The sequence below is a fragment of the Peromyscus californicus genome, unplaced genomic scaffold, assembly GCF_007827085.1.
Source record: "Peromyscus californicus insignis strain IS unplaced genomic scaffold, ASM782708v3 Scaffold_5__1_contigs__length_169319896, whole genome shotgun sequence".
Lineage (NCBI taxonomy): Eukaryota > Metazoa > Chordata > Mammalia > Rodentia > Cricetidae > Peromyscus > Peromyscus californicus.
Genome location: NW_026294573.1, coordinates 131,742,516 through 131,761,875, shown reverse-complemented (window position 1 = coordinate 131,761,875; position 19,360 = coordinate 131,742,516). Strand labels below are relative to the sequence as shown.

The 19,360-nt window shown below is 43.0% G+C and overlaps 1 protein-coding gene across 9 annotated transcripts in view; it reads right to left on the bottom strand.

Moving 5' to 3' along the window:
- The window catches only part of Sulf1 (sulfatase 1), a 165,752-nt gene that overhangs the window by 100,033 nt on the left and 46,359 nt on the right, over nt 1-19,360 (bottom strand). For 3 of the 9 annotated variants that reach the window (XM_052718363.1, XM_052718366.1, XM_052718364.1), the window contains exon 3: nt 13,360-13,572. The exons of the other annotated variants lie outside the window; for them this stretch is intronic. The gene's annotated coding sequence lies outside the window, so the exon portion shown is untranslated. The remainder of the gene's footprint in view (nt 1-13,359; nt 13,573-19,360) is intronic. 9 annotated transcript variants of the gene reach the window in all.

Here is a 19,360-nt window from a genome sequence, read left to right as displayed (position 1 = left end):
TCAGCGCCCATTAATGTGAGATGTGTATTAGGAAGTGCTCGGCCTCCACTTGAACTTCCATCACGGAGCCCTCAATGACGGCATCAGCACAGATTGCCCCATCCATCGTGTCCCTCCTCACTCTCATTCCACGGTTATTGTCATTATCATAACTGCTCAGAATAAAACTCCTGCAAAGGCAGGAAAAACATAAAGTCAACCTTGCCGATATTTTCTCCGAGCCTGTGGTTTGCCTTTTAAACGGTGTCTTTTTTTGTGGGGGTGGGGGTTGGGGCTGTTGATAACAAGCCTTTGATTTTAATATTATAGAAGAGACAAACTGATAGTAGACAAATAGATAAACACATTCTTGTCAACTTGTTCGGTTTTGGAAAAAGTAACCTAAAGGTCTTCAGAGCTGGATGCTACCATTCTCCACTGCCTACAGCCTCTGGCCAGGCTGGGACTAAGGTTCCGGCGGTCAATATTTCAAGAACTTTTCTACAAAAGGGAACGCATAGAAGAATGTATCATAGAAAATAACGGCCGAGTAAGTGTTCTTAAGTGCTCCAACCTAGGCTCTAATTCATAATGATGTTATTATTATTATTATTATTAATACTTCCTGAGTCATCAGTTTGCATCTGTGAATCTTATCTGTATTCAAAATTATCCCAATTAGAAATAAACCTGTGATAGCCACAGGGCAAGGGGGCGGGTAGCTGTTTGTATGTTTCCCTTCCATCTGTTGGCTGGCTCATGGTGCTGGGGATTGAACCTTGGGCCTTGCATATATCAGGCAAGAGTCTTACCACTGAGCTATAGTCCCAGCCTGTATTAGTTTTTTCTTATATTCCTTTTTCTTTCTTAACTGCAGAGTGCATGTAAGGCTCGCACCATGCATTTCTGAGGGTAACTGTTCCTTCTTGTCTAAGAGCACATTTTCACAACAGTTAATAGAACCAGAGAGGATTTGTTGTTTGAGGAGGGGCTAGTGACCTGTCCTTCACAATCCAACAGACCTATGGTTTGCCTGTCACTGACAAGGTTTTTAGTATGTGTGACGGCCCTGCCTTTTTTTTCCCCCACACCTCCTTTTTTTTAAGAATTGAAGAAATTTCCCCTCTAAGTATTAAAAAGTCTTTTAAGAGCCAGTAAAGATTAAAGTTTTCTCATGTGCCTATTTGTTTAGAAGTCATCATTGAAGACACGCTCAAGCAATGCAGAAACCAGTTTTAATGAAGTGATTTAAAGTATGAGGTTATATGAAAGACTTTAAGCGTAATTTCATATGTTTTAAAAGATATGCAGGGGGGCAGGCTGGAGAGATGGCTCAGAGATTAAGAGCACTGATTCCTCCTCCAGAGGACCCGGGTTCAATTCCCATTGTCCACATAGCAGCTCACAACTGTCTGTAACTCCAAGATCTGACACCCTCACTCCGATGTACATTCATCGATGTACACCGATGCACATAAAATAAAAATAAATTATTTAAAAAAGATATGTTAGGGGGCTGGAGAGATGGCTCAGAGGTTAAGAGCACTGGATGCTCTTGCAGAGGACCTGGTTTCAATTCCCAGCACCCACATGGTGGCTCACAGATACCTATAATTCCTGTTCCATGAGATCTGATGCCCTCTTTAGAACTTCACAGGGACCAGACACATACATGGTGAATACATATACATCCTGGCAAAACATTCATACAATAAAAATAAAGACATAAAGTTCTAAAATAAAAAAGGGTATACTACTTTAATGAAAAGGGGTGTGATGGGGATTGCTCCTCAACATTTTTGAATCAAAGCAATGTGCTCTTTCTCATTCTTGCTTCCTACCACTCTTTGCCCTTGGAGTCTCACTGAAGCTGATAATGGTCCCATCAAAGCCCATCAGCTAGCAACGGGGAGCTGTCACTTCTGGTGAGGATGTGAACAACTGGCCCCTGTGGCCTCAGTTTAGGACAGGCTCTCTATCCTGTTGTGGTCCTGAGCTATGGAGTCATTACATAAACAGGAGTGAAGAGAGGAAAGGTCTTTGTGGCAATTATGGTGAAAGATAAAGAGAAAGAAAGGGCTGTGATTATAACGTGCCTACATTATAATCATTTATGAAATGATTCCAAGGTAAAAACAAAAAATCAAAAATATCCCTCTGACTAAATGAAGATGTAGTATCCCCAGGGAGGCTTCTCTCACTGGTAATAACACTAACTTTTCAGCTTCCATATTAACTACTGTAATCACAACTCCGAAGCAGACAAATGTAGTGACTAGGAAGGACGCTGGGGGAGAGCAGTATGCACAATACGGTTTGTTCTTGCAGAGGACCTGGGTTTGGTTCCCAGTACCCAACCCACATGGTAGCCCACAATCATCCATAACTATAGTGCTAGAGAATCTGATGCCTTCTTCTTATCTCCGTGTACACTAGGCATACACATGGTACACACACATGCACAGAGGAAAAACCCTCATACACATAAAATAAAAAAGTTTAAGAATTTTTGAAATAATTTTAATTATCTGTAAGACTCATAGTAGCAAGATCCTCTGTGAATAGCAGAGAGACCTTCCCAACAGCCCACTATGAGTGAGATTTTGTGCAGCTAGTGCTCTGCTTATCAATATGTTTTCGAGAAGTATTTGTCAAATAAATGAGTATAGACAACAGTCATAAGCATGTCTATTTTGTTTGCTGAAAGTACACGGTGGTTAAATGTCTTTCTGAGCCTGCACCCACAGGCAAACCTTGCATTTGACATCACAGTCACCATAGGGCAAGAAGATGGCTGAGTTTGGGAATTTACCAGGGTTCTTCAACTGTAGCTTCCTTGGGACAGACACTGAGGCCAACTGTCTGCTGTAATTATTACTGAATATAATATAGCAAATGTCTCATGTCTCTGTTGAATTTGCAGTAAAGCAGAAAATCATTCCAATTCATGAATAGAACCACTTATGAAATGAAGGTATGGTATCTAGCCCCCAATGTGGTCCCCAGTGACCACTGCTTTATACAGCTTCATATGACACTGACCATGGCTGGGCTATTGAAGAAAGGGTCCATGGTAGTTTTGGAAGGTTAGTCCTAACAAACTGTGCAGGTCTTATTCTCTTGGGTCATCCACTCTGGAGGATATCATGTTTTGAGGCACTGAGGTGGCCCGGTGGAGAAGTTCAGACAGCAAGGAATTGTAAACAGTCAGCACCAACTTACCAGCTGCTGGAACGACACATCTTGGTTCTGGATTTTTGTTTCTTTGAGACAGGGTCTTGCTATGTAGCCCAGGCCAGCCTCAAACTTGAAATCTCCTGACAGACTCTCAAGTACTAAGATCACAAGTGTATGCCATCAAGTCCAGCTTTGGGTAAATGATCTTGGAGGAGGGTCTTCCTAGTCAAGCAACTCTCCAGACCTGGTCTATCTTCTCAAAGACCCTGAACTAGAAACATCTATCTGAGCTATTTTCAAATTCTTGATTTGTACAAAGGCTACCAGATAATCAAGATTTATTGTTATTTTTAAGCTACTTCGTGGTTATGTTACAGATAATACTATGAGCCTCTGACAAATGTCAATTTCATGAATATCTAAAGTTATCTTTGAAGTTTTTAGTTACTTACAGAGCTGTTGCTAGTCTGTGAAGTTAGGGACAGGGTTCTTAAAACTCAGCATTGTTTCAGGGACAGCACGAAGGAATTTCTTAATGATCCCCTCAGCCTCCATGCCTCTCTCCTCACATCCAAGATAACCATTAGCACCGAGCACGGTGGTTTATGATCCTCAGGGTTTGGGGAGTTCTGACAGCCTGGGCTCTGATGTGGGCTTAGCCACTTGCTGGCAACTAAGAGATTTTGGATGAGTTAATGTTTCTGAATCCCAGTTTTGTTAGTAGTAAAGTTGGGTAATAGTGCCTACTTCATGGGTTTTGTGAGCTTTCAATGACCTAACATATGCAAAGTGTTAGGCGAGCAGCTGGCACATGGAATGTCCCCTCGGAGTATTATTTTTATTACTAATTTATTTTCACAACCTCACTATTTTAACTCTGTTGTGGTTTCTTTATTTGTGTTTTGATGGTCCCTGAATGCATGTGCTCTTCATCCAGCCAGCTCACACATCATCCAACTTGACTTTGAAACTTGAAGCAGACAAGAAGGAACAAGCTGGGAGACCCACTGTGGTTCCTCAGCTGTCTTGCCTGTTTGTTTCTGTTTCTCCATCTGTGGTTATGTCACACCAGGGTGGAGAGCTCAGAAGCCATGCACTGGTGGCCTCACTTCTTCCTCACAACTGCATACCACCCTGCTTTGTTTGGGACACAGGACTAACCAGGACTCTCTTTATTCTATGAGTTATAGTCACAATGTTGGATTTTTTTTGAAAGCCAAATTTTGTGTAGTCAGATATTCTGGTTTTCTTACAAGTATACAATTAAAAAAAATCAAATTTCATGGGGACAAATCAAGAGCCATTCTTACTGAAAAGCACAGTAGTGAGTTTTTAGGAGTTTGGCCTTCATTTCTCTCTTCCTTTATGAGAGAACAAATCAGAATCCACAATCTCTCATTCCCATCCCTAGCTGTTCAGAGGAGGGAGAATGGGAAGCTCCCACCCATCCTCCCAGCCGTCCCACGTCAGGATGGCTGAGCTGGGGGGTCCTAGTACGCCTATAGCCTCTTTGTTCTCGCTGGGTCTAGTGGTGAGGGAAACCGGAATCCAATGGTAGGGGTTTTGTCAAACTCCCCCCAGAGTTCTGAACGATGCACTTTTAAGGTCAGGAGGCAGGGCACTAAAGGTCATGGAAGGGCAAAGGTCAAGAGGATTGAAAATGATTAGAGGACTATGGAGGCAGTGGGCAGAAAAGAGCTGCTGGGAAAGCAAGAAGTGGCTAGATACTACACGCTTCAAATTTTTCATAAAATCCTTGAAAAGCTGTATTTCCTTTAGTCTGAGGAAAGTGAAGGAGAAAAATTTAATCACACTCCCAACAAATTGCCTATCATCTCCTCCATCTTTTTTCTTTCTCTGCTTCCCCTGGTGACAGACACAGAAACTTGTTAATTAACTAACTGGTTTATTTACTGGTTTGCTTAATTATTGTGGTGCTGAACAGAACCTAGGGCCCTGCACATGCAAAGCAAATGTTATTCCACTGAGCAACATCCCTAGTTCCAGAATTTTGTAGTCAAGCATCGTTTTCCCCTGAAATTCTAAAGGAAAATGCACGCATGTGCACACACACATTCTCACACACGTGCGCTCACACTAAACGGAAAGAAACCACCCAATGCAATTCTCATTCATTGTTAAGCCTGTAGTTCAGTGTGAATAATGACTGTTTAATTTCCATGGACTCTGTCTGTTGATTTCCTGCCTGCTCATTTTTCCACTTAGCCATTTTTTTACTATAAAGGACCAGGTGGAGAAATGCTCACTGAGGAGACACCACAAGTCCTGGGTTCTGCATACCTGGTATTTGAAGTAAAGTAAAGCTGGTGCCTGCTTAGTCCCTAAGCTACACAGAAGTCCCCTGCTGACTCCCTGACTCTGGCCGGCCTGCATCTTTGAGCCTAGAGGTGGAATTTTCAATCCCTTTGCAGAGCTTTGGTGCTTGGTGACCCCTACTTCTTCCCTCTGCATTCACTGGCCACTAGCCTTATTTTTCCTAGTTGTCTCTCAACAACATGAGATCATGCAGGTTTTTTTGGTAATCTTTTGTTTTCTACCGCAAGGCTTTCGATGACCCAATCTTTTAGGTAGAACTCTGTTTTCCTGTTATAATATTTTCTTTGCAACCTTTTTGTTTATACACAATTTGCAAGTTGATAATATGATTGTGATTTTTTTATTCTTCTTTTATATATTACATCCTCAGCATAGCCTCTTCTCCCTCCACTCCTCCCAGTTCCTCCCTTCACCTCCCATCTCCCCCATATCCACTCCTCCTCCATTTCCCCTCAGAAAAAAAAGCAGGTCTCCCAGGGCTGTCAACCAAACACAGCATAACAAGGTGCAATAAGACTAGCCTCATATCAAGGCTGAACGAGGCAACCCAGTAGGAAGAAAGGGGTCCCAAAAGCAGGCAAAAGAGTCAGAGACACCCCCACTCCCACTATTAGGAGTCTCATACTAACACAAGCTACACAACCGTAACATATATGCAGAGGACCTAGCTCAGACCCATACAGGCTCTGGGATTGTCATTTCAGTCTCTGTGAGCCCTTATGAGCCTTGCTTAGTTGATTCTGTGGACTGTTCTTTCAGTGTCCTCAATGACCCCTCTGGCTCTTATAATCCTCCTCCTCTTCCCCAGGGTTCCCCAGGCTCTACCTAATGTCTGGCTGTGGGTCTCAGCATCTGTTCCTATCAGTTGCTGGATGAACCTTCTCTGATGATGATTATGCTAGACTCCAGTCTGAGTATAGCAGAATATCACTAGGAATAATTTCATTGACTTTTTTGGAGGGTGGGGCAGTTGTGCTTGGTTCTGTCCTAGGTTTCTGGGCTATCCAGGCTCTGGTTCGATGGTTTCTGAACAGAAACCACTTTGGAGTTCATGATGCCTACGCTATGGCACCTCTGTAGGCCCAGCCTGGGATGTACAATAAGGACAGTTTCCAGCAAACATGGAGGGAAGGTAAGGACATGGGGATGCTAGCAGCTGACAAACAAGAATTCTTCACACAAATCTCTCTCTGCTTAAACTATCTTGAGTTACTCTCCTTTAGACACAAGAATCGGTTGTAACTTTTTCACTAGCTTTCTTGTGAACCTAATCTAATAACTGGAGTGAAATTCAGGTAGTCTCTATGGGCTACTTGAAACAAATACTTTGTAATGGAAGCATAAAAATTTTGTCAGCTGTGAACTCTATGAACTAAAATACCAACCTGCCAAGCAAGATGTGTCCACTGGGGCAACAGTGGCATTATTGTTAGGGGTTAAATTTGATTTCTGCTCCACAGGGGAAGTTATACCTACTACTGTAAACCTGTTCAAAAACCCCTGGCTGGGGAGGTCAGAGACCCTCGGGAATCCTGTACAAGAGTTGTTTAGGTGAATTGATAGAGCGGGCCAGCAAGCCGCCTGAGCTGGTGAGGAGCTTGCAGCTGACTAACCCTGACAACCTGGGTTCAGTCCTGGGAACCACACGGTGGAAGCTGTCCTCTAAATAGAATGCACTATATGCATGCATGAGATTTTCACAGGACAAATTTAACTAATTAAAAATAATAAAACAGCCAACCAACAAATTGGATAATGAAGAAATAAAAACCAAGCAAAGAGAGCTTCATCTTTGTGAGCACAAGTCCATAAATCTACTAGGTTTTCTGATATGTGTCTTATGACATAGTCCAGGCTGGTTTCAAACTCTGGATCATCCTGCCTCAGTCTTCTCAGGAAATGGGATTATAGGTGACTGGTTCCACAAATTTAAATATTCCTTTATATCTAAACATGGTCAACAGCCTTGGGAAGGAAATTCTCTTTCTTTCAAGAGTGGACATTGTATATCCTGAACTCAGCTACCCAAAGAGTACTATATTTATAAGCCTTGGCTGGCGAGGTTTACAGGACTGACTGCTACTATTGGAAGCCTCCAAAGCTAGAGGCAACTGCAGAAGTCAAGTATCAATTGTCCTTTCAGACTCTCCAGTTCTGGGAGAAAATCTTACTAATTTTTTACACTAATATCTAATGACGTTTCTGAAGTATACGCAAACAAGCAATAGGATTCTTCAGGAAACTTCCAGAACTTCAGGAAACTTGTGACAAGTGCTCAGAGCTCTTTATCTTCACCTCACCCACCCTAAAACAGTCACAGTCCTAGCAATCACACCAAGGGCTTCCAAGCCTTTCCTGTGCAGTGATAACTTTAAGTGACACCATAGCAACAACACAGTCATTTTAGGATGTCAGCCCCCGAGCCTGTAGAACATGGTTTACCCAAGGCCTCAGGACCCAGGTCAATGTCTAGTACATGAAAGCATAGACTGAAGGTGTGTCTGTGATCTCAGCACTTGGGAAGCTGAGACTGGAGGATTCATGTGAACCCAAGGCCAACTAGGCTATGTGATGAGACCCTATCTCAAAAAATACACCAAAGAAACAAGAACAGCAAAAAGCATGCATTGTGTGGTGGCTAATATCATCTACTGGACAGGCTCCAGAATCACCAAGAAGACAAGTGTCTGGGCAAGTATATGAGGGATTATCTATCTTAAGTTAAGGGAAGCGGGAATACTCCCATTAACTGTGGGCAACACCATTCCCTGGGCTATGGAAAGAAACTAATGCACATGGACATCTGTAGACTGAAGGAATGAGTTGTCATGTGACATGAAGTCCACCAAAGCTATTGTGCATGTCTTCTACCTGTAAAGTCTATGCAGTTTTTATAATATTGCCATTTGTAAGAAAGTACAAAGCAGGATTCTACGTCAGTAAATTCTCAACTTAACATCCTTTCCCTATTCAAGTATTTTTTTTCCCCTCCCTACCTGCTTTGCTGGAACAAGAAAGGCTTTCTCTGTATTAGTGCTTTCTAAAAAGAGCCACCTGCTGTCATCTTGGCCTCTGCTCACCACAGGCAAGGATGTAACTCAGAAACATGAAAAGAAAAATTACTCCAGGGATCCCTACCTGGCTGCCTTTCTCCATTTGACTCCAGATGAAAACACACTTCTTTGCCACTAAGAAATTGAACTTGAAGGCTGAGTCCCATTGACCACTTTCTGGGTGTCCACAGGTTCTGACCGGTGCAGAACCTGCCCACGGTACTGTTGCTGATTTCCAGACAATTAAACAAAAATTCTTTGGCATCAAGAGTGGAATATGACACAACTACACAACTACAAAGGTGTGGTTATATCCTCTGAGCAGTCACAGGATAAATACCATGAATGGCTTTTGTGGGAATAAAGCCTGTGTAGGGATCATTGAAAGAAGGCCTGTCCTGAATGATCTTTTGTTAAAGCAAAGAGACAAGCCACATAAGAGTAATCAAACCACTGCTCTGCATAGAAATCACCGTCTCCAGCATCGCTCAGAGAGCTTGGCTTTCTCCCAGGGAAGATCTTGCTTTATTGTTGCCATAAAACAAGCCTATCCCTCCCATACCTGAACTGGATTCCTTCTGTGCTGCCACTTAGCATCTTTCAAAGTCTTTTATTGTTTCTTTCACTGCATACTTAAAAGAATTAGTTACTGGGCATCTCAATAATTCTGGGTTAGGAAAGGGGAAAGAATTTGACTTAAGCGAACTGTGGCTTTATATACAATGCACTGATTGATCTAGATCTATATTGAACTCTACTATCTTTAAATGATGTAACACTTTAACACTACTGTCTTTAAATAATCTAGAAAATTGGATGCAAAGTTGGGTGGATCAGTGCCGTGCTAATCAACTATTTCTTCAAGTTTGCTAGTCTGCCCCCCTCCTCTCTCCATTTCTCTCATCACTTTCTTAGAGTCTATTGCCTTTCTTATTTCTCATCTTACAAGAAAATCCTATCAGGTTCCATAGCCTACCACTTCCGGTCATCAGCTGACCCCAGGAAGTGCTCCTCAGGTGTACGTTGACAATCTCACTTCACTCCCTCCAGCATGGTCCAAGCCCGAGTGCTCCCGATTTTAAACTGGCTGTGAGATCAGCAGCACCCCTGACTCTTCTAGACCCCTTCTCTCCTCAGCTTCTCCAAGGGGCCCTTAGCTTGTATCTGGACCACAACTGCTGTCTCTTCTCATCCTTTCAGTTTCATGCCCTCTGTTCTCTGATCACTCCTTGTGTGTGTGTGTGTGGGGGGGGGTGTGGGTGTGCAAGTGTGTGTGGGTGTGTGTGTGCGTGCATGTGCATGTGGGTGTGTAGGCACACATGTGGAGGCTAACAGTTGAAGTTGGGTTTCCTCCTTGGTGGCTCCTCATTTTGTGGGACACCATTTCTCAGCAAACCCAAACATCCTTGACTCAGCTACACAGTGGCTGGGCACTGAACTCTGGGATCTCTAGTCTCTGCCCTGGGCTTACAGATACATACCTGCATGGTAAGCATCTTGCTTATGTGCTGAGGATCAGAATTCAGTTCCAGGCCTCCTCTGATTACTACTTTTTTTTTTTAAAAGATTTATTTATTATGTATACAGCATGTATGACCAGAAGAGGGCGCCAGATCTCATTAGGTGGTTGTGAGCCACCATGTGGTTGCTGGGAATTGAACTCAGGACCTCTGGAAGAGCTGTCAGTGCTCTTAACCGCTGAGCCATCTCTCCAGCCCTGATTACTACTTTTAATAGTCAACTCCAAGTCACCTGCCCTGCTGTGGTTCCTTGGACATTTTTACCCTTCCTTCTCAGATTAAACATTGGTTAGAAATTATACACAGACCTATGAAACACCCTCGGTTCCCTTCCTTCTCTGCGTCCTTGCTCTCTGTGGTTGGTACTCTTCCAACTGCCTTGCTGTTCTCACTTGTTATTGCCCAACCAGAGTCAGTCCAACTCCCTGCCTAGTCTGTTGGCACACTGGTGTAGTGCACACCTGGAGAAAAGTCACAAACTCACCCTGAATGTTCTCAGGTCATACTCAGTGACATGGACCTTAATAACCCCCCATATTGCTGGGTAACTGTCCTTATTTCTCCATTCTGATTATTCCTTCATTCCCTCCGTTATCTACTTCACACTCACTTCTTTCTCTCCATGTTGTTTCCTGATCTTCAACATAACCTTGCTTCACACTTTACTGAGTAAACAGAACTGCAGAAGACCCCCATAGCCTTGAGCCCCACAACTGCCCGTCTCCCACCACCTAAGGCACCCCACCCTTCTCATCTCTGTGAGTTTCTGAACTAACTGCACTCTCACATTCTCAAGCAGGTTCTCCTATCTGTGGACTGGGTTTCACATCTCTTGATGTATTCACATTCTCAGCTCCACAACACTCCCTTCTTCTCTAAAACACTGCACTCCCCCCTCAAAACAGTGCCAGTGCCATCCCTGTATAAACATGCTGTTGTTTCTCTAATTAGTTTATTTCTTTTTAAAGATTTATTTTTACGATGGGATCTTAACTAGTGTTCTCTGGAAGAGCAGCAGGGACTCTGAACTGCTGAACCCCCTCTCTAGTCCCACCCCCTTTTAAAAACTCATTTTTATTTGAAAATACTAACTATCCTGTCCCATTTCTCTTCTTCACTGTCAGCATTTGTTTGTTTGTTTTGAGACAGGGTTTCTCTGTGTAGGTTTGGTGCCTGTCCTGGATCTCGCTCTGTAGACCAGGCTGGTCTCGAACTCACAGAGATCCGCCTGGCTCTGCCTCCTGAGTGCTGGGATAAAAGGCGTGCATCACCACCGCCCAGCAGCAGCAAGATTCTTGTGAGAGCCGCCATGCTTTTGTCTTTGCTTTTTCTTTCTTTTACCCTACACTTCCAGCAGGCTCTCCCAAGGCTGCCAGCGCTGTGCTCATATGCACCGTCCATGCTGCATGTGCCACCCATGAGCTACGGGTAGAAAATCCAGTGGTGATTGCTCAGTCTTAGTCAGACAGGACTTGTCAGAATCGATGCTGCCTTCTTAAGGTACTGTGTTCCTTTATCCAAGGAACAGCTTGTTCGTCTTCCTCCTACTTCCTCCGAGTTCTTTTTAATATTTTCCCCTGGCTGTTGTTTTTATTTCTCATTGGATTTATTCAGTTTGTTTTGAGTCAAGAGCTCACGGCAGCCCGGGGTATCTTTGGACTCGTGATGTCCTGCCTCAGCCTCCTCAGCACTGAGAACGCAGTTATTTCTCCACCGCCCCTGGCTTCATCTTTCTTCTCTTCTACCTCTGAATGCCAGATAGTACAGGGAGAGGACTGGATACTCTGGGCAGAGGACTGCGGCTCTTTTCTCTATCTAAACCCATACCACCACAGACATCATGATAATGATTTCCAAATGCAACCATCCTTTCCAAACTCGTAAATCTAAATGCCGAATGGTATTTCCACTAAGAGGACTAACAGACATCTCCAGTTCAATTACTGAAACCACTAAACTCCTGAGGTAAGTCCCTCCCTTTCCTCCTCCCTCTCCCCCTTCCCTCCCTCTCTCATCCCTCCTCTAGTGTTTCTCACGTATGATATCCAATTGACTGGGCGATACTGTTGGCTCCTTCTTTATAAATAGTCCATATCTATTTTTGCTGCTTCTATTATTATCAGTTAAGTGTGAAGTTCTCTCATCTATTTCAATGGCCCCATAGTAAGTCTCTTCTTGTTGCTGTTGTTCATCTACCGTCTGCTTCCAGCATGGCAGAGAGAGCTGTTGGAAAGATAAGTCAGATGCGCCATTCCTTTGTATGAAATTCAATAGTCATTTCCCTTTTATCTAGAAAAATAGCCCCAATCTTCCCATGGCCTATGGGTCATATGTTGGCCTGTGGTGACTCTGACATCATTTCCTGCCAGTGCCCTGAGCACTGATTCCGGATAGCTGGCACAGTCTTTCTGTGGTTCCCATAATGCATTGCTCCACTTCTTTCAGTGAGGTTGCCACTTTAGTTTCTGTTTCTCTCTGGAGTGCTTTCTTTTTTAAAGATTAATTTTTATTATTCTTAATTATGTATGTGCACATGAACACCGATCCCCTGGAGTCCTAGTGGTTGTCAGCGCCAACAAGAGTACTGGGAACCAAATTTGGTTCTTCTTTGAGAGCAGTATGTGCTCTTAACCACTGAGCCATCCCTCCAGCTCCCAGAATATTCTTTAAGATAATTGGTTGCAGCCTGGCATGGTGGTACGCCTTTAATCCTAATACTTGGTCTACACAGTGAGTTCCAGGACAGGCAGAACTACACAGAGAAACATCTGTCTCAGAGAGAGAGAGAAAGAGAGAGAGAGAGAGAGAGAGAGAGAGAGAGAGAGAGAGAGAGAGAGAGAGCCTTGGTTGTGAGTTTTCTACCTCCTTTAAGTGCAAATCCTTTCCTCCTTACCTTCTTGCTGAGTCCTTTTTAGCACTGCAATCTACCTTCTTGTTTATTTTGTTCTCTGTTCTAATCGACGATGTATATATTTGGTAGGTACAATTAGATGATCATCTTTCTCCCCTTGCTAGAATGTGATAGCCACAGAGTCCTGGATCTAAATATTTTGCTTACTGATACATTTCAAATTCTTAGAACAAGGCTTGGCATATTCTATAGTTTAGTTCTTTTTCTGTTTTTGTTTGTTTGTTATACTTTTTGTTTTTTAGGTAGAGTCTTATTATGTAGCCCAGGCTGGCCTTGAACTTGTGATGCTCCTGTCCTGCCCTCTGGGGAACTGAAATTATGGGCATGCACCAACCTGACTGGTTCAATAGTTTGATTCTTAGATGTCACCCAAAAGCCTTACGTGGGAGTCTTTGTTGATCATTTCTGCTGTTCCCCGAAGGCAGTGGAACATTCAGGTGGCCAAGTCTAGTGGAAGGGAGTTAGGACATTGGTGGCTTGTCTTTGAAGAGAATATTGGGATCCTTGTCTCTTCCATGAAATGAGCAGCCTTCTCTGCCATGTGCTTCTGTCTTGAAGCACTCTCCTGAGACAGGCCCCAACACAGGACCATTAGCTCAGAAAAAAACAGAGAAAAGAGTTTATTTTCTCAAGTATTCTGTCCCAGTGATAGGCATTTTAAACACACCTTGCATGTAGTAATGCTCAATGAATACCATCAGTTGCATTGATGAATGCTTAAGGAAGAAACAAAGCCAAAAAAATGAATTAAATGGGTCTCTGAGCTATTTACTTGAAAATCCTTTTGTTGAGACATCAAAAGAATTTCTTTCCTCCAAATGCTTTGTCTGACACCAGAGCCTCTATTTCCCAGCCTGTCTGGTTTTCCAATTAGAGTGAATGCCAAGTGACTGAAAAATTCTCCCCCCATTACACTATAAAGTGTCGTTACACCTCACCCTGAGGAATGATTCTACACACTCTGGGGACATTACAATGGCAGCCTTTGAAAGGTGGGACTAGATGAGTGGCCTCATTTTGGGGTCTGATATAAAATCAAAACTTCGAGCAGGTTCATCTTAAGGCTTGGCCAAGTTTCTCGTAAGCCTGGCCCACCCTGAAAGGGAACCCCAGCTGGTAGATCATTTCAAATGGAAACTATGCAAAATGCAGTGGCTTCATGTGGCTTCAACCTCAAACCAGGTGGAACCTGAGGCTTTGGCAAAGGCCTTCTTTTAAATTCTTAACTGGGCAATGTAAACCAAGGGGGGAATGTTTGGGGAAAAAAAAACAACAAAAAAACAAAGTGAAATGAAACCCTTAGTTTTAAACAGTTTTGCAACCACAAGCTTAAATCTCTGTTCTCTGAATGTCATTTCACCTTGACCTGAAACAGAACAAGCATTCCACTGAAATGCTTGCCACAATAATGCACTAGGTTTTTGTTCTATGGTTAGAATTGCCGGGGTCCTTAAAAACATGCATGCAGAGGCCAAATTATTATTTCCACCTGGAAGGTTGTGTAATCAAAGGACAGAGTTAAGCGAGTGACTTGCCAAAGACAACTGGAAGAAAAAACCAAGAGAGCGGACATCGCACTCGGGGCAGACTTCCTTGACATAAAATCCTGCTATTGAATTGAAAGAGCCAGAAATACAGTGGAGGAAAGGACAGAGGATTTTTAAGAAGCCTGTAGACCAGCTGTTCTCAGCTCGTGGGTCAGGATCCCATAGGAGTCACATATCAGATATCCTGCATATCAGATATTTACATTATGATCCATAATAGTAGCGAAATTACAGTTACAAAGTAGCAATGAAACAATTTTATGGTTGGAGGTCACCACAAGATGAGGAACTGTATTAAATAAAGGACTGCAGCATTAGGAAGGTTGAGAACCAGTGCTCTAGACATAAAGGGAGATTAAATATTAGAAGACTGTGTAATATTGATAATAACAATGTTGTGAAAACTAGATTTTTACTACAAAGTAGGTGGTGCGTGTACGTTGTACAGTTGGAATACTTCATAATTTAGGGACCTTTCAGTAATGAATTAAAGCTATGATAAGGAAAGATGTACATATATTTAGAGATTTTTTTTTTGCATCACCGATTTTTAAGAGACTTCTATGAATCCTATATTTTTTTTCGGTTATGGATATTATTTCATATGAAATCTGCTTATACTAAGATTTTAGAGGGCTGGAGAGATGCCTCAGAGCTTAAGAACATTTGCTGCTTTTGCAGAGGACCTGGCTTCAGTTCCCAGCACCCACACGGTGGCATACAATGATCATAACTTTAGTTCCAGGGCATCTGGTGCCCTAGTCTGACCTCCAAGGGCACAAGGCACACATGGGGTGCATATACATATATGCAGGGAAACACTCGTACACACAAACTAAAAACAAGCAAATCTTTTAAAAAGATTTTAGAAAAAAACTTGGAACGTGAAAATGGAGGCTTTCTCCTTCCCATTCCCTGTCATTCTTGGCAATTAGACTAACTTTTCCTTTGAGTTGACTTTTTGACATAGGAAGGCATCAAGATAGACAGTCAAAAGGCCAACCAAGTTTAACTCAGAAAGCTACCAGAGTCCTTTGGAAGACTCTAGAAGTTATAATCCTGCTCTTCATGCTTAGAGACAGAAACCCCTGAGGGCAGACACTCTACTTGCCAGCTTCCTGTCATCGCTGTCCTACCGTCCCTGGAAAGCTGACTTTTTTCTTCTGGGTGCAATCCTAGAGTTACGAAGAATATTCAGTAAGCTTAGTACAGAACTAGTTCAGCCCCAGCACTGATTTCTAGCTTATATGGCTTTGGTGGCTCAATTGACTTCTCTGTTGTTGAAACAAGCATCTATTACAAAACACATAGGCGTTTAGATCTGTCTCCCCTAATACACAGACCTTAAACATTATGGAGAGAGCATTAACAACAGTCATCCAGTCCTTCATTCAATATTATCTGTAATGTGTGCAATGTGCTAAACATTCCGTTTCCTATTGGGAATGCAGAGCTCAGTGAGATCCCATCATTACCTGTAAGGATCTCAGTCCCCAATGGGGTCAAAACAAAAATCATAGTGAGGGCTGTATGTAGATCAGTTGGTGGAGTCAATAGAAATGTGAAATAAAGAAGCTGGGGCGACCTCTAACCCCGGCTACTCTAAAGGAGGAAGCAGGAGAACCTGAGGATGAAGTCTAGCCTGAGCCATGCAGGGAGACCTTGTCTTACAAAGAAATTAAAAGGATCAGGAAAGCCAGGGATATAGCTCAATGGTGAAGTACTGTGAACATGTGTTGAGGCCCTGGTTTCAAGCCCCAGCACCCCAGGGAAGAAAAAAAAGAAGGTTTAGGATCTAACTTGGGGGTGGGGGTGGGGGTAGAGTGTTTCCTGGCAGGAAAACTCTAGTTTGGGAAAAATGGATAGAAAAGATGGAATTAGTCAGTGAGAGGACTTTACCATGTTATAAGTACAAGCTGCATATCTATTCAGGAATTTTAAGGAAGCTGGGCATGGTCTTCAATCCCAGCACCTGGGAGGCAGAGGCAGGCAAATCTCTGGGAGTTTGAGGCCAGCCAGGGATACACATAGTGAGACCCTATCTCAAATTTGATAAATTAAAATTGAGAATCTTCAACTTTTAGCACCCACACTGCATGACAAGCAGAAACCTAACCCATGATGTTATGGACAAAGTTCTCAAAAAATATTATAGGAAATTACCATCAGGCTGTGTGTTCAAGGTTTACACGAAATACAAATGCATTTTGTGTTTAGACTTGAGTCTCACCTCTAAGATCTCACGATGTGTGTAACTATTCTAAAACTTAGAAAAAATCTGAAATCTAAAGTATTTGTAGACAAGCATTTTGGATAACTCCTTGATAGAGAACCTTCCTTCTTTAAATTTTCTGTTTCTTTTTCTTTGCCCTGTACACATGCCTGGAACACTCAGCAACCTTGCTCTTCGACCAGAACCAAGATGACTGGAGCCTCTAGCATCGCGAGAAAAGGAGAGACAAGCTGACAGGGAAAGCACGGGGTGGAAATGGCGACTCTTTGTGTTCACTGCCTCATCCACTGGATTTGCTTTCCCTTCTACTACAATTTCATAATGAATTTAATCAGAGGTCCAAGGGTCTCCTATCCTTGGTCTCACTGAATTTCTTCTGTCAAAGCATCCATCTGTCTATCTCTTCAGCCCTTTGTGGTCACTTAGACCCCGTTCTTCTTTCTCCACCTTTGAATCTTCCTTTAGTCCCTGTTTAGTCCCTGTTTAGTCCCTGTTCAGTCCCTGTTCAGTCCCTGTTCAGTCCCTGTTTAGTCCCTGTTCAGTCCCTGTTCAGTCCCTGTTTAGTCCCTGTTCAGTCCCTGTTTAGTCCCTGTTTAGTCCCTGTTTAGTCCCTGTTTAGTCCCTGTTCAGTCCCTGTTTAGTCCCTGTTCAGTCCCTGTTTAGTCCCCGAGACAAGCAACTTAGAAAAGGAAGATTATGGCACAGGGGCCAGCAGCTTCCGTTAGTTCCTGGTCACCTGGTGCCAGTGCTTTCAGGCCAGGACAAGGCAGGAGCAGGGTGGTGGGGGAAAGTCTCTCAGCCCAGGCCACCCAGGAAGCAGGTCAAGAGTGACGATGAGAGACTGAGGGAGAGACGGTGAGAAAGAGGAAGGGATAGATCAGGGATGATGTCTACCCTTCAAGGGCACACTCCTAGTGACCTTGTTCCTCCAGCCAAGATCCTCTTAGTTCCCACCACCTTCAGAAGCTGTCATTGGATTATGAATCCACTAATGGGCTAATCCATGGATGAGGGCAGATTCCTCATGATCCCATCACTTCCTAAAGGCCCACCTCTGAGCGTCACACTGAGGATGTGATTGAGACTTTCAGCAAATAAGGTTTTGGAACACATTCCCATCTTACCCAACACAACAAAACGAAGCCACAATTAGAAAATAGCAATGCGGGGATTCGAACCCAGGCAGCAATATGTATCCCTAATTTCTGTTCATTTTTCTCACAGGTCATTATAAAGTAGGGATAAAAGAGAAGGATTTGAATTTCAGGGAAGACATCTTTGCAGGTGGGAACTCCTGCAACTCTCCTGAAGTCTCCCTAAAGTATGAAGGGCTCTTTATACGCCACTTCTGTGGGCATCATTGTATATATTTTTAGATAGCCACAAAAGCCAATATCTTAGTCTAATTATGACTGGGTCAGTTGCAAGAGTCTACTGCCTATGAGTTGCTGCTTAACAAAAGCCCAATGTTTTGATAGTCAGAATTATTGTTTGTCACTTTGAGGGAGGGGCTAATTGTTGCTAGAATGGATGCTCATACTTGTATACACAAGTCATGTCATACGATCTCTGTCTTAATATTTTCACACCCGGGAGGGGGGAATTCATTAAACTGGATGGACTTCCAAATGAGAATGTAAACTACATTCCTCTCTTTTCACCTGGAAGGGACATTTCAGCACTACTAAGCTGAGATTCTGGATGCGACAAATTTGAAAGAAGTTCTATGAATCAATGCTTGAGGATAGGAAAGGCTAACACAAAAACTGAACATCTCCCTGGGAGAAAGCAGTCCATGACAGACACCTCGAGCTTGCTGTAGGAAATCTTTTTTTTTTTTTTTTGAGTTGGGGGGAGGGGTGTCCCTGGCTTCTGTCAGAGGATCCTGATAAAGAAGGTCTTTCAACCATTTTTAGTGCATGGCAGGAGCCGATCAACAAGACGTTAAAAGCAGCAGAACCCCTCCCCTGGGAGCTGATCTTACCATAGTCTTCTTCCTAATTGTCTGATGTTTCAGAGCCAATCCTTAGCTGAACTTCAACAACTATGACCACATTTATGTCCTTACCAATTCTCTTTGCTTCTAATGCTCAAGCGCATAAATAGTCTTTATTCTATTTTGATTGACTTAGAATTCTCTAGTACTGAACATGGAGTTAGAACCCTGGGGATTCCACAGCTTCTCTTCTTTGCAAAATAGTTTTGAATGTGTGCCAACCATCAGAAACACACACTGGGATTAGTTTACTAGCAGATAGACATCGAACTAAAAGAATAATGAGGGAGAAATAAGGTACTGGGAACAACACATTATGATGGGAACTAATGATCACCACACAGCACCTTAGTCTTTTCACATTACAGCAGCCGGAAGTTATGTTTGAGTGGCTTCCCACGGCTGTTTCCCCCGAAAGTGCTTTTGCGCTCTTTATTTACAACATCCCAGTGAGGGGAAATGAGAAGAGTACATTCTAATTCCCTAGAAAGTAGGAGGCTGAATGCCTAACACCAGATCCAGCAGAAGTTCTTGGTTCTCAGTTCCATGTTGTTATCTTCAGGAGACAAAATCCCTGTAATCCATACAGCACAGCACTGGCCACTCA